This window comes from Triticum aestivum, chromosome 2B (genome assembly GCF_018294505.1).
Source record: "Triticum aestivum cultivar Chinese Spring chromosome 2B, IWGSC CS RefSeq v2.1, whole genome shotgun sequence".
Classification (NCBI taxonomy): domain Eukaryota; kingdom Viridiplantae; phylum Streptophyta; class Magnoliopsida; order Poales; family Poaceae; genus Triticum; species Triticum aestivum.
The window spans coordinates 587,253,333-587,269,175 of NC_057798.1; positions in this window are offsets into that span (position 1 = coordinate 587,253,333).

Here is a 15,843-nt window from a genome sequence, read left to right on the forward strand (position 1 = left end):
TGAAAATTGGAAAGGTTGAACCAACGATGAAAAAAATTCAAAGCGATCTTGGAGAAGGCATGTGACTGATGGAATCCATTCTTACGTCACACTTAAAAAGGAATTTGAGAATAACTCCGGGAGAATTAGAAGAGTCAGGTAAGATCGTGGGAAAAGACCTGTGGGTTAGGGCCCACTCAAAAGAAAACACCATTGGAAATGATTTTAAAGAGATATTGCACCGGTTGAATTAAATGGCTTGAATGAGATAACAATCTCCAAATAGCTTGAACGGATTAAGAATGGAAACACAAATCTTCTGAGATATCTTGAGCACTCCGGATAAGAATAGAGAGAGGTGAACAATTAAGAGGTGCACCGACATGGGATAGCATTTGACACGAGGAAAAGAATATGATCGACACTGAAAGCTTGACATGGATCCACCGGAGAAGAGAAAAAAAACGAAGGACGATGAATTTGAAGCTCGTGAGCATCTTCATGAGGGATCACCGGATCAGAACATTGATTGAAAAGAGTGAAGTGACTTCACATGAATAAATGGATACTTGATTAAAATATATGAGTCCTTGAAGAAAAAGGTGGGAGGGCGGGAAAACAAAGGCAACTTGGGATGAACGAAACAAACACCGTTGAGAAAACTTAGAATTGATCTTGCGGATGGGGAGAATGATGGGATCATCTTGAAGAGAAGCGCACCGGGTGGAAAAGAATTGACATGACAATCTCGATAAACAAGAAGGATTAGCACTCTCATAGAAATATGAGAACACCGCTTAGGAAAGGTATGGAATCAACACTTGACATTGAAGCAACTCAAATACCACAACTCAAAACAAAACAAAGGATTGGCTTGCAGAATAAGCCGGAACAAACATATGATAGAGATTTCATCCGAAGTTTTAGTGGTGGGGCCCACACGGGCTCGAGTGTACAGCACCATCATGTACAAGGCAGTGCACATGACATATGAAGTGTCCCCGAACCAGCATAGCCAAGGGTTCTTTAAGACACAACGAGACCATTGTAAAAACGACCGTGGAAAGGCGGACCACTAGACGTCAAACCCCAATCTCATATCATGCATCTGTCGAAAAGATATTCTAGGAGCTACTTGAATTCCCACCTATAAAACTCCCGAAACTTTCTGGTTATGCAATCTGGTGTTGGGGATACAGGGGAAGCAATATATCTCACCCAAACTAACAATACCTACATCCAAGTTGTATCCATCCGTCAACACATAACCAAGAAACCTTCGGAAATCGTGTACCTCAACCTTCGAAAAGCATCCGTTATACAAGTTATGGCAATACTCCCGAGCTCGCCCCAGTACTGGGTTATCGGGGTTATCTCACCAACAACTGCATAAAAGAGATTTTCGATGTCGGCAAATCTCAGGTATTCCAGAACTGCAACGATAAAATTGTGATGACAACACCTCGGAGCTCAACTCCCCGGGTCAAAGCCACATAAATAGACAGGAGGCACCAAGAACAATGTTCTCGTCACAAAACCATCGAAACGATTCCAAGATACCCGCGTGATCCTAAAAAAAATTTAGTGAAATTTGAGGAGAGGAAAGACAAAACATCTACGTCAGGAGACCTCACCAGAGCGACGAAGGGGCTGAGGAGTAAAAAGAATCCTACTCTCCGATATATATAATCCTAAGACTCAAAATAGTTTTCTTCTAGACTCAACAACGGCCAACAATCAAGGGGGCTCCTATGGTCGGTCGAGGCTCTGATACCAACTTGTCACGCCCAAGATGCGACCCTATCCTAAAGGAACTCGAAGGTCCCACCAAGGATAGAAGCGCATCTTGAAGACGCTTTTGCAAGGTGGATATCATTACATCAATATTACATAATAGTGGGGATATATCCGATACATACAATGTCACATGAATACAACAATACAACATACAAGAATAACATCCGACTACGGATGAATCATAAACAAAAACTCAAACAATATCCACCCTGCTAGCCCAGGCTGCCGACCTGGAACCTGTCCCCTGATCGAAGAAGAAGCAGAAGAAGAACTCAATGCAAGCAAGCATCGCTCTCACGTCAAGATCATCGCACAACCTGTACCTGCAACTGTTGTTGTAGTAATCTGTGAGCCACGAGGACTCAGCAATCCCATTACCATGGGTATCAAGACTAGCAAAGCTTAATAGGAAAGGAAGGGGTAAAGTGGTGAGGCTGCAGCAGCGACTAAGCATATATGGTGGCTAACATACGCAAATAAGAGCGAGAAGAGAGCAAAAGGAACGGTCGTCAACTAGTAATGATCAAGAAGTGATCCTGAACTCCTACTTACGTCAAACATAACCCAGAAACCGTGTTCACTTCCCGGACTCTGCCGAGAAGAGACAATCACGGCTACACACACGGTTGATGCGTTTTAATTCAGATCTGGTGTCAAGTTGTCTACAACCGGACATTAACAAATTCCCATCTGCCTATAACCGCAGGCACGGCTTTCGAAAGATTATACCCTGCAGGGGTGTCCCAACTTAGCCCATCACAAGCTCTCACGGTCAACGAAGGAATAGACCTCCACCCGAGACATTCCGATCAGACTCGGTATCCCAGTACAACAAGACATTTCGACAGGGTAAAACTAAACCAGAAACATCGCCCGAATGTGCCGACAAATCCTGATAGGAGCTGCACATATCTCTTTCTCAGGGCACACTCAGATGAGCCAGACATCGGGTAAGCCAGCCCAGAGTTGCCCCAGGTAGCCTCAGACATCGCTCAGTTGGACCAACACTTAGAGAAGCACTGGCCCGAGGGGGTTAAAATAAGATGACCCTTGAGTCGGCCGACTCAAGGGAAAGAAAAAGGCTAGGTGGCAAATGGTAAAACCAATGTTGGGCATTGCTGGAAAAGATTTACTTAAGGCGAACTATCAAGGGGTTCCCATTATAGCCCAACCGCGTGAGGAACGCAAAAATCCGGGAACATAACACCGATATGACGGAAACTAGGGTGGCAAGAGTGGAACAAAACACCAGGAATAAGGCCGAGCCTTCCACCCTTTACCAAATATATAGATGCATTAATAATATAAGAGATATTGTGATATCCCGACCAAAATCCTGTCCACCATGGAGCAATCTTCAACTTCACCTGCAACTAACAACGCTATAAGAGGGGCTGAGCGAAGCGGTAACATAGCCAAGCAACGGTTTGCATAGGAATGGTGTCAAAGGTTAGAGGTTCATGGCAACATGGGATGGCTCGAGAAAAAGATGATAGGCAGCGCAGCAAAGCGATAGAACGAAGCAACTAGCATAGCAATGATAGTAGTGAGATCCAGGGTAGTGGTCATCTTGCCTGAAATCCCGCTAGGAAGAAGAACGATTCCATGAAGTAGACGAACGGGAGTAGTCGAACGAATCCTCACAATCGCAACATTACCGGAACTAAGAAGCATCACCGGAAAGAAACAAACAACATGGTAAATGCACAAGCATAAACATGGCATGATGCACAATCAGGTATGATGCATGTCCGGTTAATGAGGCATGGCAAAGTGCACAAACAATCCTACAAATTAAGTGGAGCTCACTATGCAACTTCGTTGCATATTGACGAAACACCACATTCAAGTATTTAGTTTGATCTCGATTATGTACCCAACAATATTAAATGTTGTTAAACATGGCAAGAGGTGAGGCATAATAAAACTACCTATCTAAGCAAGTTTAAATGAGGCCGAAACCACAAAACAACAATTCCGGAAAATCCCCATATGCAAATTATGGATTTGGTACTGTTCTGCCCTAAACACAATTTTAGAGTTGTTAACCAGTAAAACAAAGTGGACCATGTTAATCTAGGCATTTTTTCACCCCATTTACATATAAAGTTTATATAAAATGGAGCTACGGTTATTTAGTTATGAATTAAATCATTTTAACATGGCATATTAGCAAAATAAACACAAACAGCATGTTAAACATTTTAAAAATGGATGAAAGTGACATATTATTAATCTACACAATTTTCTGAGCATTTTACATATATAAAACATTTTAAGATGATGCACGGTTCATGAGTTATTATATGCATGAAGTTTAGGGACTAATCTGCAAATCTGGCAATCTCTGGATTATGGACAAAATCACAGGGCACAAAAAACATAGCCGGGCTGAAACCGACTAGACCAACAAGCACAGGCGAGGGCTGGGCGCTGCTCACCATGGACCATGGCCCGGTCGGATGGAGAGAGGCTGGCTGGGCCTGCGCGCTGCGGACGGGGCCGCGGCCCACGTGGTGGATGCGGGCCACGGGGGCCCATGGACGGGCGCGACGCTGGAGGAACCGTCCTCCTCCCGTGCTCCTCACGGTAGGAGCCCTGGCGGCGGCGCCGTCGGCAGAGGAAGCCGGCGAAGACTGAGGCGAGGCGACAAGGGGCCCAGCCGGATCGAGGCGGATCCGGTGAGGCCGGACCCATTTCCGGCGACGACGAGGTCAGCCGGCGACGAGCAGATCTCCAAGGGCGGCGGCGGCCGATGTGGTTCTCTGGCGGCGCGGGGTTCGGCAACGACGGGAGACAGCACGCTGCGGTGCTGCTCCGGCGAGCGGTGGCCGAAGCTCGAAGGCGGCGGGGTCGGTGAGGCGCGGCGTCGGGTCGGCAGCGCAGAGGACGGCGGCGCTCCCCCGATCCCAAACTGGATCGAGCGGGAGGCTTCGGGCGGCTCGAGCGCCCTGCGGCTGCGGGATCCGGGCCTGGCGCAGCCCGGCGCGGGCTCCAGATGGGCTGAGCGGACCTGCGGCGGATGGGGGCGCTGGAGGGAGGCGCAGGGGACGCGTGGCGCCTTCCGGTTGGGCGAGGGAGGCTGCGCAAAGGCGGCTGGCCAATGGGGCGCTGCCAAGTGGCAAGGTGGAGGTGGAGGGCGCCGAAAAAACGAGGAGGTGGATGGATCTGGCTGGTGGCGCGGTTTTCGAGGGGGATGCGGCGGGACAGAGGTAGGGGAAGGCTAGGGGGGTAGGTTAGCCCGAAAATGGACGTGGGGGTGTCCATTTATAGGTAGGAGGGGCTAGGTTAGGGGAAACTGGGGGCTTTCGGAGCCCTCCGATCGTAATCCGACGGATCTGATCACGAGGGGGGGTTGGCAGGCCTAGGTGGGCTGTGAAGAGAGGTTGGGCTGAGTGGAGAGAAGAGAGAGAGAGGCCCAGCGATAGGTTTCGAAGACCGAAACATCCGACGAAGGTACCGGCAACGGTACCGCTATATTTAACGGTTGGGCTATCAAACGGACTCCGAATGCGACGAAACTTGGCAGGCGGCCTGTCTACACTATAATAAGACCCCATGACAAGTTGCAACCCATTCCGAGAACATTTTTATGCCACTTATAAAATAATATTACGGAGGTGCGGCGGGCGCGTGCGAGTGTGGTCTGGCTCAGAACGGACAACGGAGAGAACCGGCAGAACCCGAACGGATGCAAGTTTTATGAAAACGATGCCGATGCAATGCGCATGATGCCATGAGACGAGATGCATAACAAGAACAAAATGCAAAACAACAGACAAAAACCCAACCACGGAGGAAATAACATATAGCATCTCCGGAAAAGGCAAGAGTCGGAGTTACGAATATGGAAAGTTGTGTCCGGGGCGTTACATCCATGGTATGCTGATTATGCTAATTACGTTGTTGCTAAATTTATACCATCTAGTTTCACATACCAGCAAAATAAAAAGGTTTTCCATGATTTAAGACATTACTTTTGGGATGACCCACACCTTTATAAAGCAGTAGATGGTGTTATTCGACGTTGTGTACCTGAGCATGAACAGGAACAGATCCTACGCAAGTGTGCTACTTCTTGAGCTTGCGTTGGTTTTCCCTTGAAGAGGAAAGGGTGATACAGTAAAGTAGAGTAAGTATTTCCCTCAGTTTAAGAACCAAGGTATCAATCCAGTAGGAGAAAACACACAAGTCACCAAATACCTGCACAAACAATCAAACAAACTTGCACCCAACGCGATAAAGGGGTTGTCAATCCCTTCACGGTTACTTGCAAAAGTGAGATCTAATAGAGATAGATAAATGGTAAAGTACATATTTTTGGTTTATATATAGGAAAGTAAAAGATTGCAAAATAGTAGATCGGAAACTAATATGATGGAAAAGAGACTTAATAAGATGGAAAAGAGACCTGGGGGGCATAGGTTTCACTAGTGGCTTCTCTCAAGATAGCAAATAATACGGTGGGTGAAGAAATTACTCCCGAGCAATTGGTAGAAGAGCGCATAATTATGACGATATCTAAGGCAATGATCATGAACATAGGCATCACGTCCATGTCAAGTAGACCAAAACGATTCTGCATCTACTAATATTACTCCACACATCGACCGCTATTCAGCATGCATCTAGAGTATTAAGTTATAAAGAACGAAGTAACGCATTAAGTAAGATGACATGATGTAGAGGAATTAACTCAAGCAATATGATGAAAACCCCATCTTTTTATCCTCGATGGCAACAATACAATACGTGCCTTGCTGCCCCTACTGTCACTGGGAAAGGACACCACAAGATTGAACCCGAAGCTAAGCACTTCTCCCATTGCAAGAAAAACCAATCTAGTAGGCCAAACTAAACCGATAATTCAAAGAGACTTGCAAAGATATCAAACCATGCATATAAGAATTCAGAGAAGATTCAAATAATATTCATAGATAATCAAATCATAAATCCACAATTCATCGGATCTCGGCAAACACACCGCAAAAAAGTAATACATAGAATAGATCTCCAAGAACATCGAGAACATGGTATTGAAAATCAAAGAGAGAGAAGAAGCCATCTAGCTACTAGCTATGGACCCGTAGGTCTATGGTAAACCACTCATGCTTCATCGGAAGGGCAACGGTGTTGATGTAGAAGCCCTCCGTGATAAATCCCTCTCTGGCAAGATGCTGGAAAAGGCCCCTAGATGGGATCTCATGGGTACATAAGGTTGTGGCGGTGGAAAAGTGTTTTCATGGCTCCCCCTGATGGTTTTGGGGTATAAGAGTATATATGGGCGAAAGAATTAGGTGAGGAGACCCAGGAGGGGCCCGTAAGGCAGGGTGGCGCACCCTACCCCCTGGGCGTGCCCTCCACCCTTGTGGCCGCCTCGTGACTCCTCCGACTTCATCTCAAAGTCTCCTGGTTTGCTTCTGGTCCAAGGAAGATCATTGCGAAAGTTGTATTCCGTTTGGACTCTGTTTGGTATTCCTTCTCTGCGAAACTCTAAAACAGGCAAAAAATAGAAACTGGCACTGGGCTCTAGGTTAATAGGTTAGTCCCAAAAATAATATAAAATATCATATTAATGCATATAAAACATCCAAAACAGATAATATAATAGTATGGAACAATCGAAAATTATAGATACGTTGGAGACGTATCAAGAATCCCCAAGCTTAATTCCTACTCGTCCTCGAGTAGGTAAAGGATAAAAATAGATTTTTTTATGTGGAATGCTACCTAACATATTTATCAATGTAATCTTCTTTATTGTGCATGAATGTTTGGATCCGTAAGATTCAAAACAAAAGTTTAATATTGACATAAAAAGAATAATACTTCAAGCATACTAATAAAGCAATCGTGTCTTCTCAAAATAACATGACCAAAGAAAGCTATTCCTACAAAATCATATAGTCTGGGTATGCTCTATCTTCATCGCACCAAATATTTAAATCATGCACAACCCTGATGACAAGCCAAGCAATTGTTTCATACTTGTGATGTTCTCAAACTTTTTCAACTTTCACGCAATACATGAGTGTGAGCCATGGACATAGCACTATGGTGGAAGAGAATATGGTGGTTGTGGAGAAGACAAAAGAGGAAGATAGTCTCACATCAACTAGGCGTATCAACGGGCTATGGAGATTCCCATCAATAGATATCAATGTGAGTGAGTAGGGATTGCCATGCAACAGATGCACTAGAACTATAAGTGTATGAAATCTCAAAAATAAACAAGTGGGTGTGCATCCAACTTGCTTGCTCATGAAGACTAGGGAAATTTGAGGAAGCCCATCACTGGAATATACAAGCCAAGTTCTATAATGAAAATTCCCACTAGTATATGAAAGTGATATCATAGGAGACTCTCTATCATGAAGATCATGGTGCTACTTTGAAGCACAAGTGTGGTAAAAGGATAGTAGTATTGCCCCTTCTCTCTTTTTCTCTCATTTTTTTGTTTGGGCCTTTCCCCTTTTTTTATTTGGCCTCTGTTTTTCATCCTGAGTCTCATCCTGACTTGTGGGAGAATCATATCCTCCATCATCCTTTCCTCACATAGGACAATGCTCTAATAATGAAGATCATCACACTTTTATTTACTTACAACTCAAGAATTTCAACTCGATACTTAGAACAAAAATGTGACTCTATGTGAATGCCTCCGGCGGTGTACCGGGATGTGCAATGAATCAAGAGTGACATGTATGAAAGAATTATGAACGGTGGCTTTGCCACAAATACGATGTCAACTACATGATCATGCAAAGCAATATGACAATGATGAAGCGTGTCATAATAAGCAGAACGGTGGAAAGTTACATGGCAATATATCTCGGAATGGCTATGGAATTGCCATAATAGGTAGGTATGGTGGCTGTTTTGAGTAAGGTATATGGTGGGTGTATGGTACCGGCGAGAGTTTCGCGGCACAAGAGAGGCTAGCAATGGTGAAAGGGTTAGAGTGCATATAATCCATGAACTCAACATTAGTCAAAAAGAACTCACACACTTATTGCAAAAATCTATTAGTTATCGAAACAAAGTACTATGCACATGCTCCTAGTGGGATAGATTGGTAGGAAAAGACTATCGCTCGTTCCCGACCGCCACTCATAAGGAAGACAATCAAAAAAGAAATCATGCTCCGACTTCATCACCTAATGGTTCACCATACGTGCATGCTATGGGAATCACAAACTTTAACACAAGTATCTCTCAAATTCACAACTACTCACTAGCATGACTCTAATATCACCATCTTCATATCTCAAAACAATCATAAAGAATCAAACTTCTCATAGTATTCAATGCACTTTATATGAAAGTTTTTATTATATCCCTCTTGGATGCCTATCATATTAGGACTAAATTTATAACCAAAGCAAATTACCATGCTGTTCTAAAGACTCTCAAAATAATATAAGTGAAGCATGAGAGTTCATCAGTTTCTATAAAATAAAGCCACTACCATGCTCTAAAAAGATATAAGTGAAGCACTAGAGCAAAATTGCTTAGCTCAAAAGATATAAGTGAAACACATAGAGTATTCTAATAAATCACGATTCATGCGTGTCTCTCTCAAAATATGTGTACAACAAGGATGGTTGTGACTAACTAGAAAGCAAAGACTCAAATCATACCATATGCTCCAAGCAAAACACATATCATGTGGTGAATAAAAATATAGCATCAAGTAAAGTTACCGATAGACGAAGACGAAAGATGGGATGCCTTCTAGGGCATACCCAAGCTTAGGCTTTTGGTTTTCCTTGAATATTACCTTGGGGTGCCTTGGGCATCCCCAAGCTTAGGCTCTTGCCACTCCTTATTCCATAGTCCATCAAATCCTTACCCAAAACTTGAAAACTTCACAACACAAAACTCAACAGAAAATCTCATAAGCTCCGTTAGTATAAGAAAATAAATCACCACTTTAAGGTACTGTTGCCAACTCATTATTTATTTATATTAGTGCAATATCTACTGTATTCCAACTTTTCCATGGTTCATACCACCCGATACTACCCATAGATTCGTCAAAATAAACAAACAACACATAGAAAATAGAATCTGTCAAAAACAGAATGGTCTGTAGTAATCTGTAACTCTCGAATACTTATGTAACTCCAAAAATTCTCAAAAATTAGTAAAACATGAACAATTTGTGCACCAATCTGGAGTAAAAAGAATCAGATCAAAAGCATGTTTCAATAAAATCCTGGAAATTATTTACTGGGCGCAAAAGTTTCTGTTTTTCAGCAGGATCAACACAACTATCACCGTAAGCTATCCTAAAGGTTTAACTTGGCACAAACACTAATTAAGACACAAAACCACATCTAACGAGAGGCTATATGAATTATTTATTACTAAACAAGAACAAAAATCAAAGAACAAAAATAAAGTTGGGTTGCCTCCCAACAAACACTATTGTTTAACGCCCTTAGCTAGGCATAAAACACAAATAGATCTAGGTATTGTCATCTTTGGTATGCAATCCATAAGTGGCTCTCATAATAGATTCATATGGAAATTTAATTTTTTTCTAGGAAAGTGTCCCATGCCCTTCCTTAATGGAAATTGGAATCTAATGTTTCCTTCTTTCATATCAATAATTGCACCAATCGTTCTAAGGAAAGGTCTACCAAGAATAATAGGACATGTAGGATTGCAATCTATATCAAGAACAATGAAATCTACGGGCACACAATTCCTATTTGCAACAATAAGAACATCATTAATCCTTCCCATGGGTTTCTTAATAGTGAAATCCACAAGATGCAAATTTAGAGAACAATCATAAAATACATGGAAACCTTACACATCACATAAAGTTTTTGGAATCATGGAAACGCTAGCACCCAAATCACACAAAGCATGGCACTCATAATCTTTAATCTTAATCGTAGATTCCCACTCATCATAAAGTTTTCTAGGGATAGAAACTTTCAATTCAAGCTTTTCTTCAAAAGATTGCATCATAGCATCAACGATATGTTTAGTAAAAGCTTTGTTTTGATTATAAGCATGAGGAGAATTCAACATGGATTGCAACAAGGAAATACAATCTATTAAAGAACAATTATCATAATTAAATTCCTTGAAATCCAAAAGAGTGGGTTCATTGCTACTTAAAGTCTTGACCTATCCAATCCCACTTTTATCAATTTTTGCATCTAGATCTAAAAACTCCAAATCATTGAGACACCTTTTAACTAAAATTGACTCATCTACAATCCCATATTTATCAAGATTTATATTGGAAAACAAAGATTCAATAGGAGTCACATCAATCACTTTAAGATCTTCATCAGTATTCTCATGAACGCTAGAAGAACTCGCTTTTATAAACCGATCTTTTTTAGCACGCATCTTAGCGGTTCTTTCTTTGCACTCATCAACGGAAATTCTCATGGCTTTGAGAGACTCATTGATACCATGCTTAGGTGGAATATATCTAAGTTTCAAAGAATCAACATCAAGAGAAATTCTATCCATGTTCCTAGCCAAATCATCAATCTTGAGAAAAATTTCTTCAATCAAAGCATTGAAATTCTTTTGCGAACTCATAAATTCTTTAACACTAATCTCGAAATCAGAGGGCATCTTATTAAAATTTCCATAAGAATTGTTGTAGGAATTACCATAATTATTAGAGGAATTACTAGGAAACGGCCTAGTATTGAAATTACCTCTCACTACTGCAGGTTGCTGCTAACGCGACACTACGATCAGAGACCCTTTGACAAAACTGCGTGCGATGCAATAATCGCAAATGGTGGTGTAAAAAAACCATCAAAAAAGGTGCAAAACATTTGCGATGACGGATGCATCAAACACAGTTTAAATTTTAGTTCTGTGTGTGAATCAGGGCATACGGTTGATCCAGATGAACTGTTTGCGATTAGACAGAACAATATAAACGGACAGCCATATCAATGTGTGTGCAATATACGGCATACAAATTGCTATGATGAAATGTTTGCTACTAGGGAAAGCAACAGAAATGGTCATCCAGATCAAGGTGTGTGTGATATACGGCATACAATTCAATCGAATGAAATGTTTTCGATTAGGGAAGAGAACATAAATGGTTCGACCTAACAAGATGTGTGTGATACGCGGCAAAAAGGCCCAGAGGTTAATTCGAGAACAAGTACACAGAGGTTAATTTGACATACATGACTTATAGTTTCACAGAAATCATATCACTTTATTTGGAAAACTTTTAATTGCGTTGAATGTATAAAGTGCTCTGTCCTATTAGTTAAATTAACCTCGAGGTCCATGTTTTGGAAACATGTCATAAAGTAATGGGATAGACCTTCATTCAAGCCAATCAACATGTGTTCAACAAAATTATCAAAAATTAACGAGATAGACCTTCTTCAAGCCAATCAACATGTCTACAAAAAACAAAAAATGTAGGATCCCTCTTTGCAAGGATTTTGTCCTCGGCAAGGAACTACTCCATAGTTTGGGTGGAGCTCTCCACCGAGACCGGATCATTTGTGTACACCATCGAGAGGGCCTTCCTCCTCACGTGGGTGTCCACTATGTGATGCATGGTGAACTTCCCGCATTGTTGTCGTTGGCCGCTGGGAGCACCATTGGAGCCATGGGGATCGCCATTGGAACCGCTAGATGTCCTCTCTGTATGTGTCGACGTGGGTGTGCTTATTGTGTCGTGTGCCGGCCCCAAACACTGGCAGCACAACTTATAAATTGACGAACGGAGTACTAGTCATAGTGATGCATATAATTAAGCAAAGGGATCACACATGCCTGTATTGACTGGAAAGATAATGCAATAGCACAATAAAAATTAAGGCCACGATGATGTGATCGCAGTGGTGGTTATAGGAGGCAAGAAGAAAGATGCATCCATCAACGTACGACCTCCTCCTCCTCAACTCAGTGCACCGGGCCACCAACCGACGGCTAAGGAGTGGCGGCTTTTGTGGCGAGGTCAAGGTGCTTCTCAGCAAAGGCATCCAAGGCTTCCAGCCGGTTAAAGAAGGCCAATGTCGTAGCGTCCTCACTAGCCTTGTAGATACCTATGTACATGATTTGCTCGTACACGTGGATGTGTAGGTTGACGAATTCTTGCATGGCGAGGCGCCTCGCGGCAAGCGTGACCTCCAGGTGGACATTCTTCGTGGCGTCAGCGGGCAGTCGTAGGGCCACCAGTGCTTGAAAGAGGTTCCGACCATGGAGGCCGATTAGGGTAGCAAGCAATGAGGAGCCCGGGCGCGCGGGCTGGAGGAGTACGGTGATGTCGCCCATGAACTTTTTAACGACGGTGAACTTGTTGGTGGTGGCAATGATCATCTGGTCCAACTGAGAGTCGTAGCTAGCGTCGACAGTGGCCATCCACTAGCCGGTCGCCAACACCGTCTGGAGACGATCCTCGGTGCCATGCCGCAGGCCGGCATCATGGACCATCTGGCATAGCCGCTGGCCGCTCGCGCGCATCACCGCCATGGGTCTGGAGTGAGCACTTTTGCGCTTAGTGTAGGTGCTTAGGCAAATGCTTAGGTGTGTACGATGTGGTAGATGCATTGGAATGGAGGGGCGCCTTTATATGAGTGCAAACTGCGTTGCATTCACATCGTACTGCCTCTTTTCTCGGTCCTCCTCCTATTACTTCCCTCATGCATTCATGATGCTAATTGAAGGAGGATGCATCATTGGCCGTTCAACATTTCGGGAACCGCTACCCTCTCCCTCGTCTGCATTAAAGCCGTATCGGGAACTGTGCTGCCCGCTGTCAAATCGAATAGTACTACGCCGCCCGCTACACGCCGGGCTGTACACGCCTCCTCACCTCCATCAATGCTTAATTACTAAATTTTAGTTGCAAAAATTAGATACTGCTAGTGATTTTTTGCTTCATATTTTGACAAATCGCAGTGTTACAAGGTTGACAAATGGCAATGTTACTAGATCAACAAATGTCAATCTTTCTAGTTTGACAAATGGCAACATACCCAATATGACAGATGCAAATCTTACCAAATTGTTTGTAAGTGGTTGCACACGGGTCATCCAAAAGAATCGTTTGCGTTGAAGAGATGCACACATCCTGATCTCGCTTTGCATACGGGTGTTCTATCTAAAACGTTTGCAATCAAGAGCCATCAAAACCAAGACACGTGGCGTCACGTGAATGTTTATATTTGAATTATGCACATAAATGCATTGAAAACTCAATTAATGCATAAAAATGTCCAAACGAACCCCAAAAAATCCCAAAAATTGACACAACACTCCTGTTGTTCTATGTTGACACGAGATTTTTTTGAATAAGAGGCAATAGATATCGTTTCGTCCCCAAAGGTGGGACTTTCCGTACTGAAACCATCATGCTTGTTGTGAAAAGCTCTGGTTTGTGAGAAGCATATACCAAACCTGCCCCGAATGGGACAAAAAGTTTACCATGACATGTTGATGCCGCTCCATGATAGCATGCCAAGTTTCTTGAATTTCAGATGAGTTTTGGATTTACTAGAATTTAAAAACTAGGTATCTCAATGTTTGTGGCCGAGTGACGGTGGCAGGGTGTTTGACATTCATTCCCATTTCTAGCATGGGACCTAAGCATGCAACCAAGGACACATATTTGAATTTTCAACCAATTTATATGCATTAGAGCATGTGCATGTAGTTCAAATTTGAACTATGCACATAAATGCATTGAAATACTCAATTAATGCATAAAAATGTCCAACGAACCCCGAAAAATCCCAAAAATTGACACAACACTCATTTTGTTCTATGTTGACATGAGCAATTTTTTGAAAGTAATAAGACGCAATGGATATCGTTTCGTCCCCAAAGGTGGGACGTTCCCTACCGAAACCATCAGGCTAGTTGTGAGAAGCTCTGGTTTGTGAGAAGCATATCCCCAAACCTGCCCCAAATGGGACAAAATTTTACCACGGCATGCTGATGCCGCTCCATGATAGCATGCCAAGTTTCATGAATTTCAGACGAGTTTTGGATTTACTAGAATTTAAAAACCAGGTATCTCAATGTTTGCGGCCGAGTGACAGTGGCAGGGTGTTTGACATTCATTCCCATTTCTTGCATGGGACCTAAGCATGCAACCAAGGACACAGATTTGAATTCTCAACCAATTTATATGCATTAGAGCATGTGCATGTCGTTCAAATTTGAATTATGCACATAAATGCATTTGAAAAACTCAATTAATGCATAAAAATGTCCAAACGAACCCCGAAAAATCCCAAAAATTGACACAACACTCCTGTTGTTCTATGTTGACACAAGAAATTTTTTGAAAGCAATAAGTGGCAATGGATATCGTTTCGTCCCCAAAGGTGGGAGGTTCCCCACCGAAACCATCAGGCTTGTAGTGAGAAGCTCTGGTTTGTGAGAAGCATATCCCCAAACTTGCCCCAAATGGGACAAAAAAATTACCACGGCATGTTGATGCCGCTCCATGATAGCATGCCAAGTTTCATGATTTTCAGACAAGTTTTGCCTTTACCAGAATTAAAAAACCAGGTATCTCAATGTTTGCGGCCGATTGACGGTGGCAGGGTGTTTGACATTCATTCCCATTTCTTGCATGGGACCTAAGCATGCAACTAAGGACACATATTTGAATTTTCAACCAATTTATAAGCATTAGAGAATGTGCCTGTAGTTCACATTTGAATTATGCACATGAATGCACAGAAAACTCAGTTAATGTATAAAAATGTCCAAGCGAACCCCCAAAAAACCCAAAAATTGAAACAACACTCCTGTTGTTTAGTGTTCACACTAGGAAAAAAATTGAAATTGAGAAGAGGCAATGGATATGATTTCATCCAGAAAGGTGAAACGTTCCCTACCGAAACCATCGGGCTTGTTGTGAGAAGCTCTGGTTTGTGAGAAGCATATTCCCAAACCTGCCCCAAATGGGACAAAAAATTACCACGGCATGTCGATGCCGCTCCATGACAGCATGCCAAGTTTCATGAATTTCAGACGAGCTTTGGATTTACTAGAATTTAAAAACCAGGTATCTCAATGTTTGTGGCCAAGTGACGGTGGCAG